The following is a 24,402-nucleotide window of genomic DNA, read 5'->3' as shown; positions in this document are numbered from 1 at the left end:
TAGTAGTAGTAGTAGTAGTATAGTAATATTATATTATTATATATTATTATTATTATTATTATATTATTATTATTATTATTATTATTAGTAGTTAGTAGTAGTAGTAGTAGTAGTAGTAGTAGTAGTAGTAGTAAGTAGTAGTAGTAGTATAGTAGTAGTAGTAGTAGTAGTAGAGAAGAAGAAGTAGTAGTAATAGTAGTAGTAGTGTAGTAGTAGTAGTAGTAGTAGTAGTAGTAGTAGTAGTAGTAGTAGTAGTAGTAGTAGTAGTATAGTAGTAATAATAATAGTAGTAGTAGTAGTAGTAGTAGTAGTAGTAGTAGTAGTGGTAGTAGTAGTAGTAGTAGTAGTAGTAGTAGTAGTAGTAGTAGTAGTAGTAGTAGTAGTAGTAGTAGTAGTAGTAGTAGTAGTAGTAGTATGATGATGAAGACATAAATACATTATTAAAAACCTGATCGAGGACAGTGAAATAGTCGGTACTTGCTCTCTGTAGAGAATTTGATCTCAATCCAAGATCTTTCCACTGAGTGGACGTTCCGTAGAGTTTTCTGGCGTTCATCTGGTATTTAAGGAATGCATTTATGTCTTCATTGTTCTATTTTGTTGTTGGCTGATGATGGGATTTGAGCAAGAAACTTTCAGTGTTTGGTATGTTGTTCTTTTTTAAAAGTTGATATATTCACTTATTTAATCTAATAAATTATGTTGTAACCCGAATACTCCAAATTCAGTTATTTCGGAGATTGTATTTTAGTGTCGAAAATTGATATTATGGGTTTAGTTAAATTACTCACATAATCAGGAATAAAGTTGACTTCACTCATCTTTTCTTATTGTTTTTAGCCAACTAAGTTTTTGAGTGGTTCTCACTAAATGTTAATTACAGACTGTTCACGGTTAAGGTTAAATATAATTGTTTTTTTTTTGTGGAAAGTTCAATTGGGCTAGCGGAGGTTGTGACTTTATTAACAAAACGCATACCATCTCTAGTGAGAGATTATCGTTATGGCTGTCCAAATACAATAACAAAGAGATGCTTGTCGTCGATTCTATTCCTTTTATTTCTCTGAATTTAATCAAAAATATGAAATCAGACGGCGGTCCCGATAGCTTAGTTCATAGAGCACTCGCTTCATATGCAAACTGACCGAGAACGATTCCGGGTGAAGTCGAGATTTTTTCCACCCAGCAGTGATTGTGTTGCTGGAATTGTTAAATCTGGCGGAAAGCACTTTGCGGTAGACTAGCACCATATCCAGTGATAACAAGCAATAGATTTTGTCCGTTTCACGCTTTGAAACCGGGATATTGGCCATTTTGAATCCAATTATTAGGAAAATCCTTCAAAAAATTGATTTTGTGATTGTAGTGAAAAATGATGCTGTATTATTTTAGAAATAATATAATTGAAGTCCAAATTCAGAAAGTAGACTATAAAGGTACGAAAAACACAGCCGAGAAGTTTAAAGGTAGTAAAGTGTGAAAAACGGAAACTATTTTGCTATTTTCTCAATGTGTCATTTTTCTATGGCTAGTAGTAGGATACTCTGTCAAAAAATTCTCAAAATCAATTCAATGAATTTGTCTGAAATTTTCCAGAGTTATCACAAAAATACTGTAGTATGTCGCCATAGAGAGATTTTTTAAATAAGATATGCAAATTTTGAATTATAGTCCAAATAATGAATTTTTAGCATCAATTTTGTCATAACATTATGATTCGCAACTGTGTAATGCTCCAATGAAAATTCCATATGCTAAAACCGTAAAATCTCTATATGCGACACACTATTGTACAATGTTGATAATAAGGAAGAATATGGAGGCCATTCCTTCATTAGTTTTTGTGGAAGGCTTGTCACGAGATTGTTATATTTTTTTTATGTCAGACCCCAAATTTGGTGAGAAAAATGGGATTTAATGCAAATAATTTATATTTTCAACAAAAATGTTGATTTTAACCTATAATGACAATACAGAATTATTAAAACCGCCCAGTGTATTTTATTTTTTAGAAAAGACCCTAATCCCCCCCCCCCCTACAGCCACCCCCCCAACCCCGTAAACTCCGATTCCATTGGCCCAATGGCTCTAAGGACTACTTAGATCATCATAAAAACCCGACATGTTGGTGTTCTGTTATGACATTCTAATATTCATGGTCTATTCACTACTTTAACACGTTTGATGTCTTGATCTTTCATACAGCTGCAAGTTTAGAATTAAATTAAATATGTTTACCCACATTTCCAATACACAATTAATTCTGTTCCTTTTTACCTTCAAGATCTTTTCCACCTTTATGAACCCAATTGGATTATGAGATCTGCTAATTAAAATATCGCTGTTAAAGGAACCTCCAAAATCGTTTTTTTTTTTAAAGAGAAACCCGTTGACCGAGTTCAATGACGCCAACACTTCAAATCATTTTTATTTGGACCGCAAGATGGCAACAATATAGCAACAACAACAACAAATAACAACAACAACAACAACAACAACAACAATAAGGAACCTTGCGATGACAGCAAATTAATGCGAATTTAAACCTGTTGAAGAAAAGTAAAGCTTGGATCAGATTTAATGTGAGTGCGGACGTTGATCAAAGTGATGTTGATGATGATACCGATGATGATGATGATGTTGATGATGATACCGATGATGATGATGATCTTGATGATGATACCGATGATGATGATGATGTTGATGATGATGATGATGATGATGATGATGATGGTGATGGTGATGATGATGATGATGATGATGATGATGATGATGATGATGATGATGATGATGATGATGATGATGATTATGATTTGCGTTGGAATAAATGCTTTGATTTATAAAGTGAATGGCGTTTCTAGGTCCATAAATATTTTCTTTATCTACTATTCCACATGACAACGAATTGATGCCAATGGTTACATATTGCGTTTCCAACATGTGCCATGAAATCGTAATCTTCACATATAAACTTGAACTTTTAAAATACATAGTGCAATATTCTCTACCATGCCCAAGGCGCTTTACAAAGCGTTCCTGACCACAGCAACAGTTAACTGTTAGAAAATGCCATGACGCCTGTTAGGCGATATTACACATTTCTCCAAAAGAAACATCGTTGTTAACGGCCAGATACTCATTTAACACCTGCGTACGGCGAGAGAATGTGAGTTATGACCATTTTTCATGGACTTAACTATGCGTAGAGCAAGTCTCGAACCCAGGCCCTTCCTGTTCTAAACAGAGTATCATACCACGAGACCACATAGCCGTTTTAATGATATAGATAGAATGGTCGTGTAAATTTAACCTCAAATTAAATATCAATTTGTCTTTTCTTGTCTCCTTTATTTTGTGGGAGGGGGGGGGTGAGGGGTGAAACACATAATTTATGTCTGACGATATCATTATTCTTGACGTGGATTTGATAAACCGTTTATGTCCAGTTTGTAACACTTGCCTGTGACATGTTACCTTGTTTACCCGTCTTGCCAATAGCCAATAGGTACTTGATGGTCATCTGGTTCCTCTGGGAATGACAGGAAAGAGTAGAGAAAAAAAATCATATACGTGTCTTTTGTGGAAATTACAAAAAACGTTAAAATACACGTGTTTTTACACGTCGGTACATATTTTAGTAAAATAAATAAATTAAATTAAATTTCCTTTATTCGTCCCAAAGGAGAAATTTGTCTCTAGAGTCTATTCCAAGGGAACGCAGGAATAACCCAGCCGTCAGCCTCAGTGTAGCGCCGGAAATTGAGCTAGGGCGAGGTGACTAGCTCAAGGCCACACAGCTCAGCAGCGCGTGATCGTACTCGGTACTTTTCTTGAAGGAACAAAGACCGTATCGCTGGAATACGCTGCCCCCTAGATTTATAATTAATTGCTAACGCATTTAATAAGACATTATAATATTTATACCATTAAGAATGTATCCACTCTCCTTTTTATCAGAAGGTCATGTGTTCGAATAACCTGCGGCGCAGTTGAGTCCTTTGAAATGGCCCTATACTCATAATATCTCACCGTACTAAGGTGTAAAAGAAGTACGTAATAGCAAACAGCGTTGTCTCTGTCAGATAAAAATGGTAACATCGTCCTACATGTTTAGTGTTGCTGTTTGTCTGGGACGCCTTGTAAACATCTTTAAACACGTTTAATGTATATTTCTATATATGATATATCAAGTATAAATCTAGTTGGAATTGGGCATTTTATCTTTCTTAGACTTTGTCAGGAAATGATAACCATTAATCTAGACATGTTTTAGTTCCTTATTTAAACAAAATAACTCTGGATTATTTTAAAACATCAAGCATACTTTTAATTTACTTTTATATAGCGCACTATCAACTAAACGTTCCCAAAGCATTTTACAAAGGGTCCCAGACCAATAGCAATTAGTAACATTTAGAACGAGACATGAACGGCGATATTACATTTTACACCACGCAGTTTATGGCCAGGTACTCATTTTACACCTGAGTACGGTGAGAGAATGTGAGTAAAGAGACTTTTACAGGGAATCACTCTGCGCTGAGAAAGGCTCGAATTCAGGGCCTTTCAATCGGAAAGCCAGTGTCATACCACAATACATTACTAAAAACCTGATCGAAGACAGAGAAATATTGGGTGTTGCTTTCTGTAGAGAATTTGATCGCAATCCGAGATCCTTCCACTGAGTGGACGTTCCGTACAGTTTTTTGTCGTTGATCTGTTATTTCAGGAATGCATTTATGTCTTCATTGTTCTATTTTGTTGTTGGCTGATGATGGGTTGTGAGCCGGAAACTTTCAGTATTTGTCCCAACTAGTTTTTAGCTTTTAGCGGAAACAATCTGAGTAGTTTCTTTTGTATCAGACTATTTATGTGTATCTACATAAAAATAAGGTTTAAGAACGGGTTTGATCCAAACAACAAATTTTCATCCTCCCATTTTTTTTGCTGCACTAAATTCTCATCAAGTCCTATGAGTATCAATAGTGTGGGTGTGTCCTTCACAATTTTTAATGCAGTTAATAGAGAAAACAAATCTTTGAACCACTAAAGTTTATCATAAGGTTCTCTGATTTAGGTCAGAAAAGGACAGACTTTTGTTTAATTAATCTAATATTTGTAAAGAAAAATGGCAACATGTGTAAATCCGACTAGAATTACTATTGGATTCTATAAACTAATTAACATTACAGATCCCTGTATTAAAATAACTTAAGTTACATTTTTATGATTTCCAACGAATCAATGATAAGCTTAAGGCATCATCACATTATTTAACTTACCAATTATTTTGACGACAGACATAATCTGTCATCCCTAATTCGTAATACTACTTCATTTGTTTGGGTATACTCTCTATAGCAGAATAAAAACTTCAGATTTTATTATCTCAAAATTAACTTTTTTGTAAAACTAGTACTTTTAGCACAGGTTCTGTAATTACACATTGAACTTATTTGATAACACATAAACAACCACAATATAGGGGTACTTGGACCACGAGGGGTTATGTGGGTCATGGAGGGTTACTTAGGCCACGGGATTTATCTTGTGAAAACGAGACAACACACGGTAAAAATAAAAACGAATAACAAACAATATATCTATCAATCTATCTATCTATCTATCTATCTATCAATCAATCTATCTATCTATCTATCTATCTATCTATCTATCTATCTATCTGTCTATCTATCTACCTATCTATCTGTCTATCTATCTATCTGTCTATTTATCTATCGATCTATCTATCTATCTATCTATCTATCTATCTATCTATCTAATTTATCTATCTATCTATCTATCTATCTGTCTGTCTATCTATCTACCTATCTATCTATCTATCTATCTATCTATCTATCTATCTATCTATCTATCTATCTATCTGTCTGTCTGTCTGTCTTCTATCTCTATGTCTGAGTGGTCTGATATGCAGCGTTCCATCTGGGGTATGGTGTCAAATACTTCCTCTCCTTGCCCCTTCTCTGACCCATTATTGTTTTTAAAAATGAAAAAAATATATGAAAGAAAAGGAAACAAAATAACAAAAGGGGAAAACGACACAGAGATACACCGCAGCCCGCGACTGCAACATCATAAATTATAATCAATCCCTCTCCCTTCACCACCACCCCGTGAAAATAACGCCCTTCCTGGTCGTCTGTACAACTTAGAGCTGCCAACCACCGAATAAATATAAGACATCCGGAAGACCTAATATGTTTTTGTAGTGAGCTTGCTATGTCAATTATGGTAATGATTAGAGATCTAGAGGCGGTGTTGGTGGTGGTGGTGGTGGTGGTGGTAGTGGTGGTGGTGGTGGTAGTGGTGGTGGTGGTCGAGGTGGAGATCATGGAGGTAGAGAGAGAGAGAAAGAGAGAGAGAGAGATAGAGAGAGAGAGAGAGAGAAAGAGAGAGAGAGAGAGAGGAGATGAAGAAGAAGAAGAAGAAAAATACAACTAAAGAGAGGACTAGATAGAGAAGGAGCAAGAGACAACTCGACAGAGGGAACAAATAAAAGTGTAAAATAATGCAAAAGAATATGCCGTTATGTGGTCTTGTGGTATGACACTCGCTTTCAGATTGGAAAATCCTGGGTCCCAGACTCGATCGGCGCATAGTTGAGACATTGAAAGAGGCGCTTTACTCGCACTTTTATGACACTCAGGTATAAAGTGAGTACCAGGCCGTTAACTGCGTTGTTTTGTCTGAAAAAAATGTAATATCGCCTAACAGGCGTCACGTCTTGTCGTACATGTTAAGTGTTGCTGTTGGCCTGGAACCCTCTGTAAAGCTCTTTAAGACTTCGAGTGGTTATTGCGCTATATCAAATCTCTCGTTATTATTTGTGACGATGATGAAATGATGTTGTTCTTGTTTTGACGATGATGAAGTGATGATAGTTGAGGCGCTCTGTGCGTGATGGTTATAAATATAATGCTGCTGTAACGGCGATCCCCGTGTGCTGTCCGGGGTCCCTCAACTGAGAGGGTCAAGAAAAGCCCAACGCCAAGCCAGCGTGTCGTAAAAGGCGACTAATGGTGTGTGATTCCCCCATCCTTGAGTCACCTGGTCCTCCAGGTTTAGGGTTGGCAAAGGGTTAACACCCCTTTCCGTTAAACTCAAACCGTTACAGAAACGCAGACAGACAAACCAAATCCTTCTTTTAGCTTGGGCGACCGACGAGTTTCTGGAATGACAGAATTTATGAAGGACATCAGACAAAGCCGAAAGGACTCTGCTGACCCGATGACGTCTTCGCCAAACAAGCAGCTTCGAATTGTGGAACGTTCGCAACATGTATGTAGCAGGAAAAAGCTCTCAAGTTGTGACTGAAATGAGAAGATACAGGCTGCATATACTTGGAGTAAGCGAAACCCACTGGATACAATCCGGACAGAAACACCTCAAGTCCTGGGTGAAGATTTTATATTCAGGGAGAGGGGACGGGATTCATGCACAGAGAGTAGGAATCATTCTAAGCAAGTTTGCCCAGAAGTCATTGAGAGGATGGGAACAACACAGAAAAGGATCATCATGGCGTCCTTTACAACACGGAGTAAGAAGATCAGCATGAACATTGTACATATCTATGCCCCAACAAATGATGCAACAGATGAGGACAAAGAAACATTTTATAGTCTGCTACAACAAGGCATTGGCAAGTTGCCAAAGAAAGACATCAACATATTGATGGGAGATGCTAATGCTAAAGTGGGACAGGATAACGTAGATTATGAAGGTATCATGGGGCGTCATGGCATAGGAGAAATAAACGATAATGGTGAGAGATTTGCAAATTTCTGTGCATTCAACAGTTTGGTGATTGGAGGATCGGTGTTCCCCCATAAGAGGATCCACAAAGCAACTTGGGTCTCACCAGATGGTGTGACAGAGAATCAGATTAATCATTTTTGTATCTCTCAAAGATTCAGACGTTCATTGGAAGATGTGACAGTACGGAGTGGGGCAGATGTTGGATCAGACCACCACCTGCTATTGGCGAAGCTTAAGCTCCGACTCAGAAAACATGGAACCAGATCACATACAAGAAGAAAATTCGAGGTGAATGCACTTGATGGGGAAAAGAATGAGGATTTCAAACTACGATTGAGTAATAGATTCCAACCGCTTGCTGAGCTCGAGGAGGGCATAGATGTAGAGTCACATTGGGCAAAGATCAAGGAAGTCTACATAACAACTTGCCACGAGGTATTGGGGGTAAAGAAATCGGAACATAAACAATGGATAAGTCCAACCACCTTGGACCTTATTGAAAAGAGGAGAACAAGGAAGGAACACGTGAACGCAATCCGAACAAGGGCTTCAAGACTGGATGCACAAAAGCAGTATCGAGCCATAGCTAAGGAAGTCAAAAGATATGTGGAGAAAAACAAGGAAGCATTCATGAACAGACTTGCAGAGAAAGCAGAAGCAGCAGCGGCAGGAGGACACATGAGGATCCTTTATCAAATTTACCAAGACACTTGCTGGAAAATATGGGAAACCAGAGGTACCTGTCAAAGACAAAGATGGGAAAACTATTTTTGGAAAAGAGGCTCAATCTGAACGATGAAGGGAACATTTCAACTGCCTTCTGAACAGACCACCTTCAGACAACCAGCCGGAAATTTTGCCTGCAAAGAATGAATTACCAATTAGCTGTGGTCCACCATCGATAGCAGAGATTGTGGGTGCCATTAACAAGATGAAAAGGGGGAAAGCTGCTGGACCAGACCAGATTCCACCGGAGGCTCTAAAAGTTGATGCTGAAAGAAATGCTGAGGCCCTGCACCCACTATATGAGAGAATCTGAAATGACGGGACAATCCCAAAGGATTGGAAGGAAGGACATTTTATCAAGCTTCCAAAGAAAGGGGACCTCAGTAATTGTAATAATTATCGAGGTATCACTCTTCTTTCTATCCCAGGAAAGATTTTCAACCGTATTATTTTAGAGAGAATTAAGAGTGCAACATGTTACAATGCGGGACGAACAGGCATGTTTTCGGAAAAACCGTTCAACCACCGACCAGATTGCCTCTCTGCGAGTCATAGTGGAACAGTCTATAGAATGGAACTCTTCTCTTATTGTCAACTTTCTGGATTACGAGAAGCCTTTCGACAGTATTGACAGAGCAACATTGTGGAAAATTCTGGCATATTATGGACTCTCTGAAAAGATAGTAAACCTCATTAAGGAAATGTATGAAGGATCAAGTTGCAGGGTTTTACATGAAGATCAGCTTACTGACAGCTTTGAAATTAAGACTGGTGTCAAGCAGGGATGCTTGCTCTCTCCATTCCTGTTCATCCTTGCCATTGATTGGCTAATGAAGGAAACCTCCAAAGGACGAAGAAATGGGATACAGTGGACCCCCTGGACACAGTTGGATGATCTGGATTTTGCAGACGATCTGGCTCTTCTGTCCCACACCCAGGACCAGATGCAAGCAAAAACCACAATCATAAACAGCCTCTCATAATCAATTGGTCTAAGAATTTACCCTGTAAAGTCAAAGGTCTTGAGGATAGGTACGCGTCAAAAGGAGCAGATCAAAGTAAAAGATCAGGAACTCGAAGAAATAGACACTTTCTGCTATTTCGGAAATATAATTGATAAGGATCGAGGCACGGACGCAGAGGGGAAAGCACAAATAGGAAAGGCACAGGCTGCAGTCACATCTTTAAGCAGAGTTTGGAGAACTAAAGATATCTCCCTTCGACTAAAGCTAAGACTTTTCAACTCAAATGTGAAGTCTGTCCTACTGTATGGATGTGAAACTTGGAACGCATCACAGGCATGTATAAGGAGGGTACATATTTTCGTAAACAGGTGCATGCGTAAGCTACTCAGAATAAATTGGATGGATAGAATAAAAAATGAAGAAGTATGGACAAGAACACTGCAGAAACCAGTGGGAGAGGAAATCGGAAGAAGACGATGGAGGTGGATTGGACACACGCTTAGAAAGAACGACTCCACTATAACAAAGAAAGTATTAGACTGGAACCCTCAGGGCAGAAGATCAAGGGGAAGGCCACGAGGAACATGGAGAAGAATTGAAGAAGCTGATATACAGAGAAGTGGTAAGACCTGGAATGAGATTAAAAAGATAGCTCAAGATAGGGAAGGATGGAAACTGTTTGTCTGTGGCCCATACACTGACCCAGGGTGAAAAAGGCAATGATGATGATGTAACGGCGATGCTGATGGAGTTAATACTGTGATAATGTTTTGTGTGGCCTTGTGGTATGACAATGGCATACGAACTCATGCGTTCCTAGTTCTGGAGCGGTACAATTTTGAGTTTTTGGAAAATGCTCTTTACTCACATTCTGTCATCCCACGAGTTGTAAATGAGTTGTTTTGAAAACAACGACCTTGTTTTCGAGGAAATATTTTTTCATTGGTTGGAATAACACCTTACAGTCCAGTTTTTCACATTAATTGATGATGATGGCCTGGGAATGCCTATGAAGCGATCTCAGCAGATATCAGGGGAAATTGGACTGAATTAAATCTGAAGTACGATCAGGACGGGACTGAGGTGATGCTTATGATAATGTTAGTGGCGGAAGTGATTGATTCTCTGGCAATGGTGACGTATGTTTTGTAGGTATAGTTGGAACAAAATTGACGTCACTCAACTCTTTGATATTGTTTCCAGACAGCAAGTGTAATGATTAGTTATATCGTAATTAATTCTGTCTATCAGATTATAAACGTTTAAGGTTACACTTAATTCTGTGTGTAGTTACGTTTTATCCGACTGGTGGGTGTTGTGATTATTTTAACTAGACGCATAGCATCAAAAGTTCTGATTTTGTTGTAAATGTACCAATGATGTGTTGGAGATGGTAGTGGTGAAGCATCTGTCATGGTGATGGTAATTACTAATTATTTTTGAAGTCTGATTTTTAATAAGTGGGACGTGCTTTTGTTCTTTTTCTCGGCCATCCATTAATGCACAGCTGCAAAAAATTGTTTAGACCTCTGAATCAATTTGTCTTAATAATAAAGTATTATCTTTTCGTAAATTTAAAAACAACACAAAATGATTTCACTTAATGCAGCTATATTAAAATCGATAACAGGTAATGATTGAAACTCACAGAACATTTATATTATCAAAACTATGAATTTTCCGCTTATCTGTTTTGAAGGAATTCGTTAAAATGGAATGCCCAGTTAATTAACACTCAAATGATATACATACAGTATTTGAATATGAAGGAACAAATGGCAATTTGTAACTATCAGACATATACATTTTATAACTATCAATACACATTACTGATAAACACAAACGAAAATGAACATTGGGCGCTTCTACCATTATTTTGATTGCAATGGTGTGGCCTTTACTTCGTAGCCGGAAGTTACCTGGTTTGTATATACACCGTGTAACGTGGCCGTCATCAAGCAACCTTTTTCATATCAGATGCATCTATATTGGGAAATATATCGTTTTTACAACGAAACTAATCACCAAGAGATATGATTCATTGCAGGAAGGGATATCATCTCTCTCTCTCTCTCTCTCTCTCTCTCTCTCTCTCTCTCTCTCTCTCTCTTTCTCTCTCTCTCTCACACACACACACACACACACACACACGATAAAAGCACAAATAAACGAAAACAAACCAAAACATCACACACACCAACACACACACACACACACACACACACACACTCAGAGAGGGAGGGAGAGAGGGAGAGAGAGAGAGAGAGAGTGAGAGAGAGAGAGACTCGCAATTATTTCACTCACAGGGGGGTGTAATTAAAGACGATACAAATACGTGCACTGCCGTAAAATCGAGTCTTGCATAGTGAAAAACATACCGACTATTGCCCAGCTTTATTCTGAAGTACGAATTGTGAACATAGCATTACTTGTCCTTACGTACGGCAAATGACAGATGATGATAATCGTGGTTAAGAGCGAATTGACCTACCCAAGCACAATTACAACCAGAGGAGCAATCTCTCCAGAGGGGATAGTGACATGATCAAATCATGAACAATTTTTGGTGTGTTTTGAGTGAGGACAACATGGCACAACTCTTGTCGCCAGCATTACGGCGTGGCTGTGAGAACTAAGAAGAAGAAGAAGGAGTTGATGATGAAGAAAAAGAATAAGAAGAAGAAGAAGGAGAAGAAGAAGAAGAAGAAGAAGAAGAAGAAGAAGAAGAAGAAGAAGAAGAAGAAGAAGAAGAAGAAGAAGAAGAAGAAGAAGAAGAAGAAGAAGAAAAAAAAAGAAGGAGAAGAAGAAGAAGAAGAAGAAGAAGAAGAAGAAGAAGAAGAAGAAGAAGAAGAAGAAGAAGATGATGATGATGATGATGATGATGATGATGATGATGATGATGATGATGAAGGGGAGGAGGAGAGGAGGAGCAGGATGATGCAAGATAAGCTTATGGTTTAAGATTTGTTAAGAATATATACACTATACAATACCGTGAATTTTTTCCACAACTATCTCTCCTCCCTTATACTCTGCAAAAGAAACAACATAGGTAATCAGTTTTGTGGTAGAGAAATAATGGATCAAAATCTAATTGTTTTAATATTGTTTATCAAATTTAATTCAAATAGATAATATTTTATATAGAGAATTTTATATAAAGCAATGTTTTAAAAACGTGCTCGAAGCGTTTTACAAATGTTAACTTTTTTGAAATCGTTTATTTTCTATATTCTATGTCTATATTAAAGAATACTTAACCCTCACGGGGTAGAACAACTTTTTCTTTTATTTCTGATTTTTAAAAAGTCACTGGAAAAAAACTTCGCTGTCCTCTGTCCAAGAAATACTTACTTTAAATAAAACATTTTTACTCTCTTTCTTAGTCTCAGAAAAATTCTAGTTTCTACTTCCTGTCCAATATAACATGGGATATTTACTATAATACACGTTCTTATACCCATTCGTATTCTTGGTTTCTTAGACCATGGAATACTCAATTAAGAAAACATCCAGTTTCCGTTTCCTGTCTATAATGGCATGGACTATTTACTATATAAAACACTCGTTTTCTCCTTTTCTTCGTCCATATATAAAAAATGGAATACCCATCTGAAAGCACCCAGTTTCCCTTTTCATGTCTAAATCAACAAGCATCTCTCTCTCGAAAGACACGAACTTAAAAATATGAAGAGAAATATTCTCAAATAACGATCTATATAGTTAATCTTTAGCTTGAAAATAAAAACAAAACAAAACAAACCAAAAAATCACAGAACAGATTCCTAAGAAACCTCGCGTTGTCCCAGTTGTGTGTTTTTGCAATGAAAAGCGTCTTTTAAATCAATCGATATTTGAAGGGCAAGTTGTCTGGCCAAATTTTATAATACGTGTCTTTCCAGGACAGGGCGGGGGCGGGCAACGGTTTTTTTTCTCCATAATTTATAATAGAATATGCAATACTCACCGCACACGACTGCCCGAGTCCTGTCTGGTTTTCTTATAGATCTACACCTTCCATTTCTAAACTCATTGCGTGGTGGTGGTTGTGGTGGGTTGGGGTGGTTTGGTGTGTGGTGGTGGGGGGTGTGTGGGTGGTGGGGTGGTGGGTTGGTGGGGTGGTGGTGGGGTGGTGGTTGTGGTGGGGTGGTGGGTGGGGGTGGTTGGTGGGGTGGTGTTGGTGGGTGGGTGGGGGGGGTGGGGTGGTGGTGGTGGTGGTGGTGGGGTGGGTGTGGGGTGGGGGTTGTGGTGGTTGTGGTGGTGTGGGGGGTGGGGTGGTGGGTGTGGTGGTGGGGGGGGTGGGTGGGGGTGTGGGTGGGGTGGTGGGTGGTGGGGGGTGTTGGTGGGGTGGTGGGTGGTGGGGTGGTGGGTGGGTGGGGTGGTGGGGGGTTGGTGGGGGTGGGGGGTGGTGGTGTGGTGTGGTGGTGGGGTGGTGGTGGTGGTGGGTTGTGGGTGGGTGGTGGTGGTGGGTGTGGTTGGGGGTGGTGGTGGTGGTTGGTGGTGTGGTGGTGGTGTTGGTGTGTGTGGGTGGGTGGGGGTGGTGGTGTGGGTGGGGTGGTGGGGGTGGTGGGGTGGTGGTGGTGGTGTGGGGTGGGTGGGTGTGGTGGGGTGGGGTGGGGGGTGGGTGTGGTGGGTGGTGGTGGGGTGGTGGTGGTGGGGTGGTGGTGGTGGGTTGTGTGGTGGTGGGTGGGTGGTGGGGTGGTGGGTGGGTGGTGGGGGTGGTGGGGTGGTGGGGGTGGGTGGTGGGGTGGGGGGGGTGGTGGGGGGGGTGGTGGGGGGTGGTGGGGTGGTGTGGGTGGGGGGGGTGTGGTGGGTGGTGGGGTGGGTGGTTGTGGTGGGGTGTGGTGGTGGTGGTGGGGTGGGGGGGTGGTGTTGGGTGTGGGGGTGGTGGTGGGTGTGGTGGGGTGGGTGTGGGGGTGGTGGTGGGTGGGTGGTGGTGTGGGTGGGGTGGTGGTGGTGGTGGTGGGGTGGGGTGTTGTGGTGGGGTGGTGGTGGGTGGGTGGTGGGTGAGTGTGGAAAGGGGGGTTTTAAAAATAATAACAAAGAGCTGAAGGGACGTCATTTCGTTGTTTATAAAAAAAGTTCTATGTAACACAGTTTGAGTGACACATTTTGTATTTTGCCTAAACGCTTTGCACCCAATTGCTGACTTTATTTTCGATATTAACTTAAAATCAAACTCGGTAATAACTGATGGAAAAACCCGGGTTTAAATAATAGGTGAAATCAAAACCAGATATACAAGAGCAAAAATGACGTCACTCAGCTCTTGTCATTGTTTTTAGCAGCCATTGTAAGAAAAAGTACTCACTAATTCCCCAAAAACTACAAACGTTTCAGGTAACAGAGTTTTTCGTGTTGGTGTTAGTCGGCTGACGGATGTTGTATTTATATTCTTTTAGATAACTGGATAGCATATTTTATATGCGCTTCTAAAAGCTCACAAAATGCCATCCGGAGTATAACAATTAACTTTAAAAAAATTTGTGAAAACATTAACTTTTTTAGTCAGGAAATCAGCTTATTTGAGTATTACTCAAAAAAGGGGATAGCAAAAAACATAACAAAGACCTGATTGACGTCATTTCATTCCATCTTAGATGTAGCGCTTGGCTAAAAAAAACTACCGCATTGCCATCAAAGTAAAAAAGGCCCAAAACACACAAAACACTGTTTTAACCTTGACGTTTATAGTTGGGTTTTAAAAGTTTGTTTTTTTTTCTGGAGTGGGTTTGGGTATCTGTATGATGTGTTTTTCGGGTGGTTTGGTTTTTATTGAGCCATTTAAAAAGATTAAACATTTTGTGTTTTTAGTTTTGTATATGATTTTGGGAAGTTTACTGCGGGACGAATAAGCACTCTTTGTTACTTAGAATCCTAAGACGATTGTTTTGTGTTAAGTTAGTTACTGAAAGAACTCCGTCCAAGCTGGTCGTAGTATACATTTATTTTAATTTACCATTGATAATAAAAGTCCCTTAAAAAATTTAAAGATTCTGAGCTGAGTCGTTACATTGGGGAATACAGTGTAGTGAGAATTACTCTCAAATTGGGTGGAAATAACATTAAAGACCTGCGTGACGCAACGCAGTCCAATCCCCCGAAATCAACAGAGTTGAATCCCTTCATGTTTTACCACTGAGACGAGACCATGTATGTGACACGTCTTAAATCGTTTGTCCTAGGTTTTTAGAAAAAACCCACCACTACAGTACTTACCCCCCCCCCTTTTTTTTTTTTACCTTATCACTTTATTGTGGTCTTTTTCTCTCGCCCGCCTTGGGATAGTTAAATGGGAAATTTATTTTCTTGATTTGGGTTTGCACAACTCTTCCCTTTCCCCCCCCACCCCTTGTATCACACAAATCCTTTCCCTTTCCCCCCCACCCCCTTTTATAAAACCCCCTCCTTCCCCCCACACCCCGATCCCCACCCCCACTTTTCCCTTTCCCAAACGGCCCTTTTTTCAACACACCCTTTCCTGCCCCCCTACCCTTGTATCACACACACACTTCTTCCACCCACCCTTGTATAACACTACACACTTCCCTTCTCCTCCCTCCACCTTGTAACACACACTACCCTTCCTCCCCTACCCACGCTTGTATCACCACACACCACTTCCATTCCCACGACCCCTTGTATCACACAAACACTTCCTTACCCACCCTACCCTGGTAATCCACACACACCCTTCCTTCCCACCCACACCCCTTTATACCACACCCTTCCTTCCCCAGACCACCTCCTTGTATCACACACACCCATTCCTTCCTCGGTCTATTTATCTATTATCTATCTATCTATATCTATCTATCTATCTTATCTATCATATCTCATCTATATATCTCTCTCTATCTCTCTCTCTTCTATCTGTCTATCTATCTATCTATCTTTCTATCTATCTTTCTATCTATCTTTCTTCTATTATCTATCTATCTATCTATCTATCTATCTATCTATTAATCTTATTATTATTATTATTTTTTATTTTGATTATTATTATTATTATATTATATTTTTATTATTATTAGTATTATTATTTATTTTTATTATTATTATTATATTTAATAGTAATATTAATATTATTATTATTATTTATTATGATTATTATTTATTATATTATTATTAATTATTATTATTTTATTATTATTATTAGTATTATTAGATTATTATTATTATTTATGAAGATGAGGTTGATGATGATGATGATGATGTTGATGATGATGATGATGATGTGATGAGATGATGATGATGATGATGATGATGTGATTAACTTGTTTAAATAGGTTTGAATTTTCATAATCAATCAAATAAAACGTGAGAACAAAAAAGGAGCGGGGAAAAAACATACCAAACAACAAAATATAAAACTTGACGTTGATACAAACTAAATAATTAACATTTCATAGACATGATAATATAGGCTCGTGTTTTTTATTATAGGTCAGATATAAACTCCCCCCCCCGCCCACCCCCCCCCCATTCCAATTTATTCTTTAAAGACCACGTCGTCATTGGTCGAGTATGTTTATTCCTAACCGTCTTCATGTGTGTGTGTGTGTGATATGTTGTGGTGTATTGTCTGTGTGGTGTATGTGTGTGTGTATGTGTGTGTGTGTATGTCTGTGTGTGTGTGTGTTAATGAGTATTGTTTCAGCCAATGTAATTTGTAAATTAAGCGCTTAAATTCTGGTGTCTCGGAGTTTTGTTATAGCGCTCTAAAGGTTTTCATCATTATTATTTCATTGCCTCCCTTCCTTGACAGGAATTTTAATAGAGTTTTGATATACACTACCCTTCCTGACCCTCCTTCCAATCCTTCAATTATGATCGAATATCGAGACAGGTGGATTATTTCTAATAAATAATAAACTTGACAAACAACACTTTAGAGTTAAAAACTCAGCCATTCTGATTTGTGAGCGTCCAACCAACATTTTTAGCAGTTAACTGACGTACTCAGGACAGGGCCAGTATTTTATTTAAACATTTGACCACAAAAATCGCCTTAGAGGCATGTCAATCGCGTCCATAATGACCTCATTTCGTCCAAAAGATTTGGAACTTAGGAATTCTCGTAGCGTCTTCCGAAATTCCATGTTTGAAAGTTGTGCGAAGACGCGAGGTATTTCAAATCGATCTTTTGATAAGGACACATTTTTGGCCAAATGTATTGGGTCCGTGACTTTACTATAGTGCGGCAGTTAACTTGATATTGGTTCAATCGGATTTTACAAAATGGCGGAGCTGAATTACGACGCCCAGGTACAACCATATGTGATGAAATTATTGAGTTATTTATTTGTTTCATGACAACATTTTCATCATTTAGTTTCAACGTTTTTTTGCATTTGATTGGTCGTATTAATAAATGCTATGTACTTCAAACTTTAACGTTGAGGGTTCTGGTCAAATTTATTGACACGTGACTTTCCATATTGCGGCAGTTAACTTGGCAATGGTTCAATCGTATTATACCTAGACTCCCCCCCCCCCCTCCCCATTCCCTTTCCGCTAATCCTTTAATCATGATTAATCTGCTTAACAGGTGGGATTATTTCGATGATTAAAACCTCAGCCCATTGACTCCTGTGTGACCGCACAAGCTTTAAGAAGTCTCGAAACAAATTTGTTTTGGTTTTTAAAAGATAGATAATATTTTACTAATGGACATATCCCGCGACGTAATTTAGAGTGTCCTTCAACATATGGTCACGTGCTAAGCTCACGGACCTCGGCTTTTTGTGAATTTATTGGGCATCCCTGGTGTTAGTGGTTTTCATGAACTCGTTCAAGATTACCATAGTTTTGGTGCATTGTACCGGTCCATATTTCCGGATGGTATTGTGTGTGTTCTTAAGCCAATCGCACGCTACAAACGTTTCATGTTACAACATATGGGTTGTTGAGTTGGTACGTTGTTTCGATGTTGTGAAGTTATTAAATATAAAAGCATAGCAGGACGAGTGTACTTTGCGCACAGACTAGAAAATCTGATTGTTGTTACTCTGAACGCTCCCCCCCCCCCCCCCCCCACACACACTCTCAAAAAATAAATAATACGCAATATATATTTTTGTCGGAAAATCGGTCCTACAAATTTTCTATTGATTTTTTTAGAAAGGCCCTCATATTGTTAAAAGGTGTAGAAACCTTGGTTTGGAGGGAAAAGTTTTAAAGGACGCCCCAGGTTTGAATCCTAGTTTTTTGAAGGAGTTTTGTTGTGTGTGTGTTTGGGGTGGGGGGTTTGTAAAAATTTTTTAATGTGTTTGTTTTGTCTTTTGTATGATAATGTGTCATTTACAAGCTGGGGTCTCGTGCACGGAAGGCTAAATTAGGTTTTTTTTTTGTATCGATTTTTAAAACTCTATTAAATTTGGCGTTGTGTTTGGAATGTATTATGCGCGTTGCTAAGAAGCTAAACATTGCCTCCGGGGGAAAATAACGGGCCAAAAAACCCAAAAAACTCTATCCCAACTAAAAAAATTTTATAGCCCTGGAAAATTACAGTTAAGTAAAAATATTTTCCCGCATACGAGGATGGGGAAAACAATACAGACCAAAGGGGACGTAAAACTTCATTCTTCTAGAAAAAAGAAAGATATCTGCGCTGGTTAAGAAACTTACAACTTCCCTCCCGAAAATAAAAACGGACCAACAAAAAAACTATTTTTATCTTGAAACGTTAATAGTCTGGGGGGTTTTTACAGTTTTGTGGATTTATCAAAAACGGGGGTTTGGGAAACAAAAAAATTTAACAAAGCCTGGTCCCCCGTAAACTTCATCTTTCTATGCCCTTGGGATAACCACGTGTCTCGGCAGCCCGTCATATTGTAAACAATGCAGTGATTGGTAAATATGCAAACGACACACGGTTTTATTTAATCGTGGTTTGGGCTCACGTAAAATGCATATATTCACGCTGATCGATAGACAACAAGAAAACGAGTGTAATTTTAAAAACGAAATAAAATTTTTCATAAAGAAAATCGTGTGAAATTATTTCACCGTCTGGAGCGTAAATCATTAACAATGGCCAGAGAAAGGTCGATTTATTCACGGTATTGTTCTTTAAACAACCAACCATGTTGTCCGAGCAGTTTGATTTGGTCACAAATTCCATGTTTTGATTGGTCAAAAATCATCGGGTTAAATTCCTTCAACAGCCCTTAACGTCTTTTTTCCTCGTAAGGACGCATGGTAACTTATTTACTGGTCTAACTTTGGAACAAGGGCGGAGGGCCTTATAAAAATATTTCTCGACGAGTGTAAATGCGTTTTCCAAATGAAAAAGAATAAATTTACACCCTTACGTTTTGACTTTTCCCCACATTCTGACCAAAGACATATGAAAGTTCCACCCAGCATAAAAATTAAAAATACCGTTTTTCCCTTTGTTTAGTACCCGATTGCTGCCGTTGTTGGCGACGTGACATCAGATAAAATTTTAATTTAATATTATTAGAGAGAGAGGAGAGAGGAGGAGGGAGGGGGGAGGGGAGGGAGACGGGGGAGAGAAAGGGGAGGGGGAGGGGAAGAAAGGAGGAGAGAGAGAAAGAAGAAAAAAAAAAAGGAGAGTGAGAGAGGAGAGGAGGGGGGGGGGGGAGGGAGGGAGGGAGAGTGTGTGTTTGGAAGTTCTTCCCAATTTTTTATGTTTTTTTATTAACCTATGATGTTTGGGTAGGATTTACGGGGCTTCTCTTTGTGGTGCCTGGTATGGAAGTTTTTCCAATATTATGGGATTAATTAAACTATGATGTTTGTGTAGGATCACGGGTTTTTCTTTAGTGGGCCGGGATATGGGGAAACTTCCAATATCTATGTATTTTATATTTAACCTTTTATGTTTGGTGTAGGATCACGGGTCTTCTCTTAGTGGTGCTGGGGTTTTTGGTTTTTTCCAAATATTTTTTTTATTTAAACCTTTTGATGGTTGGTGTAGGATCCGGGTCTTCTCTTATGGTGCCTTTAAAATGGAGGGCTTCCTTTTTATTTATAATAACCTTTTCATAAAAGTTGTTGATCACGTCTCCTTTGGGGTGGTGTCTGATATGGGAGTTTTTTTCCCAAAATTATTTATTTTTAATATTAACTATGACTTTGTTGTCTGAACCCTGGTCTTCCTGAAGGGCCGGGTTTTGGTAGTTGTCCCAAAAAGTTTTTATAAACCCGGACCCGTGGTTTTCTGACACGGGTCTTTTTTGAGCGGTGCTGTTTTTGGGTGTCGGCGTCGGCTTGGTCTGTGCATATATTTGATTGGGAAGGCTTGGGCATCCCGGGGTAGGTTGTTCTGGGGGGAGGTGGGTGATGGGGGTTTTGTTTATAATTGGTGGCGTGGTGGGGGGGGAAATGTTTTTCGGGCGGGTTTCGTTTCCGGGGGGTTGGTGCGGGGGGGTGAGTTTTCTGGGCGAGGGGCTGCTGTGAAAATTTTTGCTGGGGAGGGCGGAGGGGTTTAGGGGTGAAGTTTTGGTTTGTGTTCTTTTCGGTTTTTGGTCATTTTGTGTTTTGAGTTTGGGGTTTTTGGGGTTATTTTTGTTCGGGAAATATTTTTGTTCCAATTGTACAATTTTGGGCTAAAAAGTATTTTGGTAAATTGCGTTTTCTTAACATTGGCTTATTGTATTTTTGGGGGTGTGGATTTGTGTGGGGCATGTTTAAATGTTGGGGATTGAGGTGGGTGGTTGTGGGGGGGGGTGGGCGGTTGAGGAGAGGGAAGAGAAGGGAAAGAAGGGAGATGCCGGGGAGAAACAAAAAGAAAAGGGAAAAGGAAAAAAAAAAAAGGAAGGGCCGACGAAAAAAAGCAAAATAAATTAAGCCGAAGAAAAAAAAAAAATCAAGAAAAGAAAACGGGGGGGGAAAGGGGGGGGAGGGGGGGAGGAGGAGGAGGGGAGGAGGAGGGGGGGGGGGAGGAGGGGGGAGGAGGGGGGGAGGACGGGCCCGGGGAAAGGGAGGCCCGGCAAAGGGGCGGACCCCCGGGCCCCCCGGGGGGGGGAGGAGGGGGGCAGGGCGGTGAGGCAAAGGGGGAGGGGATGAATCTCTTTCTTTCTTTTTTTTTTTTTTTTTTTTTTTCTTTTCCTTTCTTTTCTTTTTTCCCTTTCCCCTTCTTCTTCTTTTTTTCTTTTTTCTTCTTCTTTTTTCTTCTTCTTCCTCCTCTACTTCTTTTTCTTCTCCTTCACCCCTCCATTTCCCCCTCCTCTTCGTCTGTAAACGAGTTTTCCATTTTTTGATGAATAAAATATATATTATTATATTATTATTATCCCCACTACATTGTACTGCTACCATTACCGCTGCTTCTACTGCAATCAAACCAGTAAGGACAGTCGATCTTTTTACCACAACCTCCAACGACTACTTCAATCAAACCAGTAAGGACAGTGGATCTTTTTACCACAACCTCCAACAATGTCAATGTCGATGAATTTCTGAGGGATGACAAAATATTATTTGTGTCTTGATTGATTCAAGGGCATCGCTTATCATCATTGTCAAGGATTACAAATGAATGAATGAGCAGCTGGAAATCGACCGGATCGTGGTTTGTTTATTTTTTTGAGAGGAAGGACAATGGCAAGGGCACTAACCACAATAATATTTTATAAAACAAAGACAATGCAAATAATGGATTATATCCCTTGAATCATAATATTAACTCACATTCTCTCACCGTACTCAGGTGTAAACCCAGTACCTGGACGTTAATGAATTTTTTCTCCGTCCTGTCGTGTCTCGCTCTGCATGTTTAGTGTTGCTGTTGGCTGGGGACCCGTTGCAAAGCGCTTTGAGCACGATTATTGAATATTGCCTTGCTCGGCGCATAGTTGAGTCCTTGAAAAAAGGTTCTTTACTCACATTCTCTCACCGTAATCGGGTGGAAAATGAGTACCTGGCCGTCAACAGCGTTTTCTCTATCGGAAAAATATTTAGAAATTGCCGCAATTTAAGCTAGTGCGTAGTAAATAAAAACAAACCTAAGCAAGGCGAGCTGAATAATAATAATAATAATAATAATAATAATAATAATAATAATAATAATAATAATAATAATAATAATAATAATAATATAATATAATAATAATAATAATAATAATATAATAATAATAATAATAATAATAATAATAATAATAATAATAATAATAATAATAATAATAATAATAATAATAATAATAATATAATAATAATAATAATTAATAATAATAATAATAATAATAATAATAATAATAATAATAATAATAATAATATAATAATAATAATAATAATAATAATAATAATAATAATATAATAATAATAATAATAATAATATAATAATAATAATAATAATAATATAATAATAATAATAATAATAATAATAATAATAATAATAATAATAATAATAATAATAATAATAATAATAATAATAATAATAATAATAATAATAATAATAATAATAATAATAATAATAATAATAATAATAATATAATAATAATAATAATAATTAATAATAATAATAATAATTAATAATATAATAATAATAATAATATATAATAATAATAATAATAATATAATAATAATTAATAATAATAATATATAATAAATCATTCATTAAAATAATAATAATAATATATTAAACTCCATTCTCGCATCTTTCAAAACCGATATAAATATATTGATATTAAGATACTTACAAAAGTTTAAGTTGGAAACGAAACTAATGCATTATACATTTATTACGATATTTCACAAAATAATGGAAACGATAATAATTACACATTCTCAAACATCATTAGAGACATTTAACATAGTAATCATAGTCATATTAAAAAAACGAGGAGTTGATTATATAAACAACACATAATACTACTTGTATAAACAACATAACAATATACAATACGATCTCCATCACATATACAACAAGATCTCCTTATGGTATGAATACAATTAAAGCAATTACGTCAGGTGTAATATATGAACATTTAAATGTACTCAAAATAACGGAAAATTATTATAAATATCAATATATTTTTTGCGCAGCAGACAATATAGGTCGTAGACAGGGGTTGGCGGTGGGGCAATTATAAAAGTAATAAAGATTGAAGAAGAAACTAAACAATGTATAGAAAAGGTTGATGCTGCTGCTGCTGCTTAAATGATACCTAATGCAATTCTCACCTACTATCTAACACCCTTCCTTTACCCCATCCCGTCCCATCCCTCCAATTCAACCCTGTACTCAGTGTCCTCACTTTCAACCCCCATCCTTCACACATACCGACACACACACATACGCACACACACACACACACACACACATACTCACACACACACACATACTTGCCCAACTACCCACCCTGTACCCATCCAAGATGAATGACAGTATTATTATCATAGTAAGTATCAATGAGTATCTCATTCATTCCCCCTAATCCTCGCCAACCCACCCACCTACACCAGCTTACATTGCCGTTTAAATTAACCTTATCCTCATTCTGTCGTCTAAGCCACACTTAAACTCCCATTCTCCCATATTTCAACCAATATAAATATACTGATATTAAAAAAACCTGAACAATAGTCGTAAGTTTGGGCAGAAACCTTAAGGAGTGGTATCATTTTATTACGATATTTCACAAAATAATGAAAAACGATACTTACACTCATATCACATAACCCCAAAGGAAAGGTCTGAAAGACCGTCCTGCCCAAACGACCTTGTGTTCACATTAATATTGTTTTGTGTTGAGTTACAGTGATTTGGGGGGGGGGGTAGATATTCTCCCATCTTAGTTCGGTAATGGTTAATGACATATTGGGGAATTTGGTCGAGGTATAATAAATAACACGTGCTCTGCCAATCTCCCATCGCCTTAACTATTTCACCTGGTATGCCAGAAGACAGGGCCCAAGTAGCCCCACCACGACGAAAACTGTGGCTGGATATTGTGTTACTACCACA

The 24,402-nt window shown here is 38.3% G+C and overlaps 1 long non-coding RNA gene across 1 annotated transcript; it reads right to left on the bottom strand.

Annotated features, from left to right (window-relative positions):
- Positions 1-2,345: 2,345 nt before the first annotated feature.
- LOC144960306 (uncharacterized) lies at positions 2,346-13,503 on the bottom strand. Its single transcript, XR_013642832.1, has 4 exons — positions 13,435-13,503; positions 12,461-12,499; positions 3,461-3,529; positions 2,346-2,546 (listed from the first exon to the last, which is right to left on the bottom strand). It is a non-coding gene; the product is annotated as an uncharacterized LOC144960306 (long non-coding RNA).
- Between the last annotated feature and the right edge of the window lie 10,899 nt (positions 13,504-24,402).

This window comes from Berghia stephanieae, chromosome 15, assembly GCF_034508935.2.
Source record: "Berghia stephanieae isolate SIO BIC M18660-M18661 chromosome 15, UCSD_Bste_1.3, whole genome shotgun sequence".
NCBI classification, from domain to species: domain Eukaryota; kingdom Metazoa; phylum Mollusca; class Gastropoda; order Nudibranchia; family Aeolidiidae; genus Berghia; species Berghia stephanieae.
Note: the sequence above shows the minus strand (reverse complement) of the source record. Positions and strands in the feature narration are given on the sequence as shown.